Consider the following 9,962-nt stretch of genomic DNA (forward strand, 5'->3'; position numbering starts at 1 on the left):
ATCTACTGACCCAGGCACTGCAACTATACCAGGGCTCCAAGTTTCCATTTATATTTGAATTGCCCACTGGACTAAAAGCTCTTCTCTGAATCTTCATCTACTTATTTGAGTCCTGACACCCTACTTAGTTCTTTTGTTCTTTTTTTGTAAGAAACGGGGTCTCACTCTGCCTCCCAGGCTGGAGTGCAGTAGCATGAGCACCACTTACTGTATCTTTGAACTCCAAGGCTTAAGCAATTCTCCTGCCTTAGCCTCTGGAGTAGCTGAGACTACAGGCACACACCATCATGCCTGGTTAATTTAAAAACAAATTTTCTTTTCTTTTTTTTTTTTTTTTTTTTTTTTTTTGTTTTTTAGAGATAGGGTTTCCTTATGTTGCCAAGGCTGATCTCGAACTCCTGGCCTCAAGAAATCCTCTCTTCTTAGCCTCCCAAAGTGCTAAGATTATAGGCCCATTGAGCCCAGCTCCTACTTAGTTCTTGCTGGAATCCACCTCTTCCTAGTTGTGTGACTTGCAGCAACTAACCTAATCTTTCTGAATCTCCATTTTCTACTTCTTAGGCTGTTGCAAGGACAAAATGAAGTGCCAAAGACAGACAGACATTGGTATAGATACAGATAAGGATATGGATAGAGGTATGCAGATATTCAAGAAACATTAGTTTTTCATCCCTATATTTACAAATCTCAGCTTCTGGTGCTATGTCCATTACTTCAGGCCTCCTTCACTCGCCATGAAAGCCTGAGTCTGCCATTCCTTCACAGACATTCTATGTGTCCACCGTTCCCATGCCATCCTTTCTCCTTTTCATTCCTAGCCTGCACCGCTGAGGTCCCTGCAGGCACTATGGCTGAGCCAGCACAGCTCACAGCAGACTCATCTGCTTGGATCATCTTTCTTTCTCCCCTTCTTCATCCCTATCCCCATACTTCCCAAGCATCCTTGATACTCAAAGTTTGGTGCAGCAGCAGTATCACCTGGGTGCGTGTTAGAAATGCAGTATGTGATGCCCCACTCCAGACCTGGAATTCTGCATTTTGACAGGGTTAACATTCCTCCTCCAGGAATCTTTCTCTGATGTCCCTGTAGTAAGTTAAGGGCTCCTATGCTATGCTCCGTCCCACAGGAATCAGCCTGCCATAGAACCAAGGAAACTCATTCCTGGCCTTGGGACCCACATGTGCAAAAGTCTACAGGCTAAAAATATCCTAGAGCATGTGGTCTATGGATTAATTTATCCCCTCCATTGCATGATTTTTTTTTTTTTTTTTTGAGACGGAGTCTTACTCTGTCACTCAGGCTGGAGTGCAGTGGCACGATCTCAGCTCACTGCAATCTCTGCCTCCCAGGTTCAAGTGATTCTCCTGCCTCAGCCTCCCGAGTAGCTGCGATTACAGGCATGCACCAGCTGTGTCTGGCTAATTTTTGTATTTTTAGTAGAGATGGAGTTTCACCATGTTGGCCAGGCTAATCTCGAACTCTTGACCTCAGGTGATCCGCCTGCCTCAGCCTCCCAAAGTGCTGGGGTTACCCGTATGAGGCACCACACCCAGCCTCCACTGCAATGATTTATGTACATATCTGTCTCCCTTAGTCATCCATGAGTTCCTTAAGAGCACGAACTGAGTCCTGTTGATCTTTGTATTTCCAATACCTGGCATAGTGTCAGGCATAGAAATACACAGATAGGACAGCAACAAGAAGATAGGTTTGGAGAGGGATTTCTTCTGGGCTTAGTTCATTGTCCATCAAACCGATATCCTGAGTATCTTGAGCTTTCTTCTAGAGCAATAGGATAAGACCACTAAGAAAAAACAAGTTTTTTCAATTAAAGGAAGAAATTACAAATGATGGGTAGGTTTATGGGTGCTCTGTAAGCTATCCTTTTAAAAAATCCCTTAAAAATATATTTCATTGGTAACAGTAAAAAAGGTGAGGAGGAAGAAGTTCAGAGGTGGCTGAATAGTGAAGAGTGAGCATATGTTTTTGGTTTTACTGCCGCTCCAGTTTCAACTCCAAAGGCATGCATGTATTTACCTGGAGACACATGTGACTTAGTTACAGGCCTTGTGCTACATTTCTTTTGTCTATAGCACAAGGGTGAGTGCCTCTTATGCCCATTTCTGAGAAAGGACCCCAAGTTCAGCTGGTTTGTCCTGGTTACGTGAGCTGAAGTTGAGAGAGCCTTAACTCCCACCTCCTTTACAAAAATTCTATTGGGATTATGAAATTTAGAGTCAAACAGAGATTAAAAGTCTTCTAGTCTGGCAGTCTCCAACTTGCACCCCTTGGCTCCATTAGCATTATTGCAAAAAGTCCACAAGTCTATGTAGGCATTTAGCTTTGGGTTCAGGCTGAATAAAGGTTATGCCTTGCACAAATAGGTTCTATTTTTCAAGCCACAAGTGAACACTGACTCTAGAGCCATGCAGCCTGAGTGGAATCTCAGCTCCACCAGTACTAATTGTGTGCCTTTAAGCAAGGCACTTTCTGTGCCTGTTTTCTCATCTGTAAAACAGGGATAACTATACTTATTTCACAGGATTACATGAGCTAATACTTGTATACTTTTTACCATAGCATCTGGACTATAATCTGCACTATATAAATGCTAGCTAAAGAAAACAAATAAAAAGTAAGCCAGGCATGGTGGTGCATACTTGTAGTCCTAGCTACTTGGGAGGCTGAGGTGGGAGAATCACTTGAGTCCAGGAATTTGAGGCCAGCCTGGGTGACACAATGAGACCCCATCTCTAAAATAAATAAATAGAGTTCAACTAGATGATCTAAGAGAGAATACGGAGATTCAACAGAGAAGTGATGAGAAGCACTGAAAGCAAGTAAAGAGACGGAAGCAAGACAGTTTGTTTGGCTGGGATCAGCTGGGAGCCAGGAAAAGCCCCTTGATATGGGAAAAGGGTAAGAAAGAGCCCCAAGGCTCCACATTCCCACCACAGCCTTTTATAGTCTTAGCTATAGGGGAACCAACCCACATGGGCCTTGAGACTATCATAGGGAGCTGCCTAAAGACTGCACAGAGGCCGGGCGTGGTGGCTCACACCTGTAATCCTAACACTTTGGGAGGTCAAGGTGGGTGGATCACCTGAGGTCAGGAGTTCAAGACCAGCCTGGCCAACATGGTAAAACCCCGTCTCTACTAAAAATACAAAAATTAGCCAGGCACGGTGGTGGGTGCCTGTAATCCCAGCTACTTGGGAGGCTGAGACAGGAGAATTGCTTGAACCTGGGAGGCAGAGGTTGCAGTGAGCTGAGATTATGCCACTGCATTCCAGCCTGGGTGAAAGAGCAAAACTCTGACTCAAAAAAAAAAAAAAAAAAAAAAAAAAGGCACAGAGGCATTGCTCCAGAGAGGAAACACACACAAAGTCCCACAGGCATCCATGTCCTAAGCAGCTGCAGCTTGGTGCTATTCTGAGAACCAAGCTCTCAAAGGTCTGCATCCTGCCCTAGGGTCTAGACTGTCGCTGTCATCACTGGGCTAAGGCGGGAGAGGGGAGGCTGGGCGGTCCCATGTACCCCAAGGAAAATTCCCACTGCTGCTGCGGCAGAATGCTGTGGGACCAAGGCATGAGCAAATTACACTGCCCACAGTTACCTGCCTTGGCTGCTCCAGCAGAGACAGGCTCCACCTTCAATGGTGGCAGGCCCACAGTGTAGTCACCATTGCCCACATCTGAGCCACGCTGCCCCTTCCTATTGCAGCCAGCACCTGAATGCACTACCAAGGGGGACTGAGGACATGTCTACCAGCCTGGTCTCCTTCCACCAGTACTCAAGTGTGCTATCCAGAGGTTGGGTCAACCCAACCTGCCAATACCACCACAGCTATCACCCAACTGGATGCATCACCAGGGACCAGATATCACAGCTATCACCCAACAGCATGTACCACCACAGCTATTACCCAACTGCACGTATCACCAGAGGGACTAGTCTGCACAACCTGTCACAGCCACTACCAACACCACCATGGACCTCCTGGACTCCAGTGGGTTTGTTCTACCACTGCTACTGCCATGGCCCACATCACACCAGCTGCCAAGGGGCCTGAGAACTTGCACATACGCCCAACACACTGTTGCCACAACCAGCATTTAAGCAAGCCATCTAGAAGGCTAAGAATCAGCACTCCAGGACCCACTAACGTTGGTGCCAACATAGGTCCCCTGAGGCCCACAAACAGGCATGCTCGGCCCACCACTACCGCCACTGGGGCTCAAACACTGGCCCGCCCACTTGGCACCCTAGTTCCAGCAAAACCTAACCACAGACTCCAGTAATAACCAAACCTGAAGCCACCAAAAAAGCATGGATGCCACTGATGCCATTTACAGCTGAAGAAACACAGCCAGGCTGGGTGCGGTGGCTCACACCTGTAATCCCAGCACTTTGGGAGGCCAAGGTGGGTGGATCACCTGAGGTCAGGAGTTCGAGACCAGTCCAACCCATATGGTGAAACCTCGTCTCTACTAAAAATACAAAAATTAGCTGGGCATAGTGGCATGCGCCTGTAGTTCCAGCTACTCAGGAGGCTGAGACAGGAGAGTTGCTTGAACCCCTGGGAGGCGGAGGTTGCAGTGAGCCAAGATCGCACCACTGTACTCCAGCCTGGGTGACAGAGTGAGATTCCATCTCAAAAGAAAAAACAAAAAAAAGAAATCACATAGCCCACATGCTATTGCATGAAACCCAAATCAAGGCCAACCAATGACATCCTATCTAACCAACAACATATACACATCTTCAGGGAAAAGTCTTCCCCTACAAAGCAATTTCAAAAAATTAGAAGAAGTGACAATTATGCTAGATATGCAGATGTCAATGCAAGGACACAGGAAACATGAAAAAGCAAGAAAATATAACACCACCAAAGGAAAACAATAATTCTCCAGCAGCAGATCCCAATAAAAAAGAAATTCACAAAATACTGATTTTAAAGAAACTTGGTGAGCTACAAGAGAATTCTGAAAAAGAATACAGAGAAATCAGAAAAACAACTCAGGATATGAATGAGAAATTTACCAGAGGTATTTTTTAAAAGAACCAAACAGGCCAGGCACGGTGGCTCATGCCTGCAATCCCAGCACTTTGGGAGGCTAAGGCAGTTGGATCACAAGGTCAGGAGATTGACACCATACTGGCTAACACGGTGAAACCCCGTCTCTACTAAATATACAAAAAATTAGCCGGGTGTGGTGGCGGGCGCCTATAGTCCCAGCTACATGGAAGGCTGAGGCAGGAGAATGGCGTGAACCTGGGAGGCAGAGCTTGCAGTGAGCAGAGATCGTGCCACTGCACTAGAGCCTGGGCAACAGAGTGAGACTTCATCTCAAAAATAAAATAAAATAAAATAAAATAAAAAATAAATAAAAAATAACCAAACAGAAAGCTTAGAACTGAATAATTCATTTATTTAAGGAAATACAAAATACACTTGAAAGCTTCAACAACAGCTCATACTTGTAATCCTAGCAATTTGGGAGGTCAAGGCAGGTGGATAGCCTGAGCTCAGGAGTTTGAGACCAGCCTGGGCAAAAACGGCAAAACTCCGTCTCTACTAAAAATACAAACAATTAGCTGGGCATGGTGGCACACACCTGTAATCCTAGCTACGCAGGAAGCTGAGGCACAAGAATCACTTGAACCCAGGAGGTGGAGGTTGCAGTGAGTGCAGATCATGCCACTGCAGCCTGGGTGACAGAGTAAAACTGTTGTGTCTCAAAAAAAAAAAAAAAAGAAAGAAAAAGGAAAGAAAGCTTCAGCAATAGACTAGATCACCAAGGGCGGTGGCTCACGCCTGTAATCCCAGCACTTTGGGAGGCCGAGCCGTGTGGATCACGAGGTCAAGAGATTGAGACCATCCTGTCCAACATGGTGAAACCCCATCTCTACTAAAAATACAAACATTAGCTGGGCATGGTGGCACGTACCTGTAATCCCAGCTACTCGGGAGGCTGAGGTAGGAGAATCACTTGAATCCAGGAGGCAGAGGTTGCACTGAGCCAAGATCGCGCCATTGCATTCCAGCCTGGGCAACAAGAGCGAAACTCCGTCTCAAAAAAAAAAAAAAAAAAAAAGACTAGATCAAACAGAAGAAAGAATTTCAAAACTTCAGGACAAGTCTTTTGAAATAATTCAGTAGGATAAGAATAAGGAAAAAAAGAATGAGGCCAGCCACAGTGGCTCAGGTCAGTAAACCCAACACTTTGGAAGGCCAAGGTAGAAAGGTTGCTTGAGTTCAGGAGTTTTGAGATCAGCCTGAGCAACATAGTAAGATCTCATCTTCACTACTAATAATTTTTTTAAAAATAGGCTGGCATGGCCAAGTGTAGTGGCTCACTCCTTTAATCCCAGCACTTTGGGAGGCCGAGGTGGGTGGATAACCTGAGGTTGGGAGTTTGAGACCAGCCTGACCAACATGGAGAAACCCTGTCCCTAAAAAAATACAAAATTTGCCAGGTACAGTGGCACGTGCCTGTAATCCCAGCTACTTGGGAGGCTGAGGCAGGGGAATTGCTTGAACCCGAGAGGCGGAGGTTGTGGTGAGCCAAGATTGCACCATTGCACTCCAGCCTGGGCAACAAGAGCAAAACTCCATCTCAAAAACAAAAATAGGCTGGCATGATGGCACACACCTGTAGTCCTACCTACTCAGGAGGCTGAAGTGGGAGGACTGCTTGAGCCTGGGATGTCAAGGCTGCAGTGAAGTGTGATTGTGCCACTGCCCTGTAGCCTAGACAAGGCAAGAACAAGACCCTATCCTGAAAAAAAAAGAAAAAAGAAAAAAGAATAAGCAAAGCATTCATGATATTTGAGAAAACATAAAGCAACTGAATATTCTAATTATTGGTGTCCCTGAAGGCTAAGACAGAGTAAAAAAATTAGAAAACCTATTTAACTAAATAATAAATGAAAACTTCCCAAGTTTAGCAAGAAATTTAGACATCCAGGTAAAAGAGGCTCAATGATCCCCAGGAAGATATAATGCAAAGATGTATTCTCCATGGCACATTATAGTCAGACTGTCTATAATAAAAGACAAAGAGCAAATATTAAAAACTGAAAGAAAAAAAAGCATCTAGTCACCTATAAAGGAAACTACATCAGACTAACAGTGGATTGCTTTCCTTTTTTTTTTTTTTTTTTTGAGACAGGGTGTCACTCTGTTGCCCAGGCTGTAGTGCAGTGGCATGATCACTGCTTAGTGCAGCCTTGGCCTGCCAGTCTCAAGCGATCCTCCCAAGTAACTAGAACTACAGGTATGTTTCACCACACCTGGCTAATCTTTTAATTTTTAGTAGAGAAGGTCTCACTATGTTGCCCAGGCTGCTTAACAGTAGGTTTCTGAGCAGAAACCTTATAGGCCAGAAGAGAATGAGATGATATATTCAAAGTGCTGAAAGTAAAAAAAAGCCTGTCAGCCAAGGATACTATATCCAGAAAAACTATTTTTCATTAATGAAGGAGAAATAAGGTCTTTCTCAGACAAGCAAATGCTGAGGGTTTTGGTTGTTGTCTGTCTGTTTGTTTGTTTGTTTGAGACAGGGTCTCACTCTGTTGCCCAGGTTGGAGTACAGTGGCATGATTATAGCTCACTGTAGCCTCAACCTCCCAGGCTCAAGTGATCCTTCTGCCTCAGCCTCTCAATAACTGGGACCACAGATACACACCAAGTCCAGTTAATTTTTAAGTGTTTTGTAGAGATGGGGTTTGTCTTTGTTGCCCAGGCTAGTCTCAAACTCCTGGGCTCAAGGAATCCTCCCACCTTGGCCTCTGAAAGTGTTGGGATTACAGGCATGAGCCACTGCACCTGGTCTAAGGATATTCACTGGCCCCGTAAGAAATGCTCAAGGGAGTCCCAGACCTGAAAGTAAAAGGATGATATTTACCATCATGAAAACATACAACAGTATAAAACTCACTGGTAAAGCAATCACACAAAGGAGGAAGAGAAAAAGCTCAAATGGTACCCATACAGATATCCACCAAAGCACATAAGAAACAGTAAGCGAGAAAGAAAGGAACAAAGAATATATAAAATAGCCAGAAAACAATTAATAATATGACAAGAACAAAGCCTCATATATCAATAATAGCCTTGAACATAAAAAGATGAAATTTTCCACTTGAAAGATATAGAATAGCTAAATGGATTAAAATAATAATAATAAAAAAAACATGATTTAACTATATGCTGCTTACAAGAAACTCACTTTGTAATCCCAGCACTTTGGAGGCCATGGGGGGTGCATCACCTGAGGTAAAGAACTCAAGACTAGCCTGGCCAACTTGGCAAAACCCCGTATCTACTAAAAATACAAAAATTAGCCCAGCATGGTAGCATGCTTCTGCAATCCCATCTACTCAGGAGGCTGAGGCATGAGAATCACTTGAACTCAGGAGGCAGAGGTTGCAGTGAGCCAAGATCGCACCACTGCACTCCAGCCTGAATGACAGAGCAAGACTATTAAAAAAAAAAAAAAAGAGAAACTCACTTTGTCAGTAAAGACACAAATAGACTGAAAGTAATGAGATGGAAAAAGATATTCCATGCAAATGAAAACCAAAAGTGAGCAGGAATAGCTATACTTATATCAGACAAAACAGACTTTAGGCCAGACATGGTGGCTCACACCTTTAACCCCACCACTTTGGGAAGCCAAGGCGAGAGGATCACTTGAGACCAGGAGTTCAAGACCAATCTAGGCAACACAGTAAGACCTTGTCTCTACAAAAAATTTAAGAATTAGCCAGGCGTGGTGGCACACATCTGTAGTCCCAGCTATTTGGGAGGCTTAGGTGGGAGGATTGTTTGAGCCCTAGAGATGGAGACTGTGCCACAGCACTTTAGCCTGGGTGACAGGGTGAGACTATGTCTCAAAAAACAAAACACAAAACAAAACAGACTAAGTCAAAAGTAGTTAAAAAAAAAAAAAAGACAAAGAAGGTTATTACATAATGATTAAGGGATCAATCCAGGAAGAGGATATAACAATTCTAAATATATATGCTCCCAACTCTGGAGCACCAGAAAGCAAATAATACTAGATCTAAAGAGAGAGATAGACTGCAATACAATAATAGAGAGGAACTTTAAGACCTCACTCTCAGCATTTGACAGATCATCTAGACAGAAAAGGAACAAAGAAACATTGGATATAAACTGGACTTTAGACCAAATGGACCTAACAGAAATTTACAGAACATTCTAACAACTGCATAATATACATTATTATTTTAGTTTAGTTTAATTTTTTGAGACAGAGTCTCACTTTGTCACCCAGGCTGGAGTGCAGTGACACGATCTTGGCTTACTGCAACCTCCAACTCCTGGGTTCAAGCAATTCTCATGCTTCAGCCTCCCAAGTAGCTGGAATTACAGGTACACACCACCACACCCAGCTAATTTTTGTATTTTTTGTAGAGATGGGGTTTCACTATGTTGGCCATGCTGGTCTCAAACTCCTGACCTCAAGTGATCCACCTGCCCTGGTCTCCCAAAGTGCTGGATTATAGGTGTGAGCCACCATGCCTGGCCAGAATATACATTCTTTTCCTCAATACATGGAAGATTCTCCAGGATAGATCATATGTTAGGCCACCAAACAAGTCTCAACCAATTTTCTTTTTTTTTTTTTTTTTTTGAGACCGAGTCTCACTCTTTGCCCAGGCTGGAGTTCAGTGGCGAGATCTTGGCTCGCTGCAACCCCACGTCCTGTGTTCAAGTGATTCTCCTGCCTCAGCCTCCTGAGGAGCTAGGACTACAGGTATGTGCCACCACAGCCAGCTAATTTTTGTATTTTTTGTAGAGATGGGGTTTCACTGTGTTGGCCAGGCTGATCTCAAACTCCTGACCTCAGGTGGTCTGCCTACCTCAGCCTCCCAAAGTGCTGGGATTACAGGCGTGAGCCACCATGCCCGGCCTCTCAACCAATTTTCT

The sequence above is a fragment of the Gorilla gorilla genome, chromosome 1 (assembly GCF_029281585.2).
Source record: "Gorilla gorilla gorilla isolate KB3781 chromosome 1, NHGRI_mGorGor1-v2.1_pri, whole genome shotgun sequence".
Classification (NCBI taxonomy): domain Eukaryota; kingdom Metazoa; phylum Chordata; class Mammalia; order Primates; family Hominidae; genus Gorilla; species Gorilla gorilla.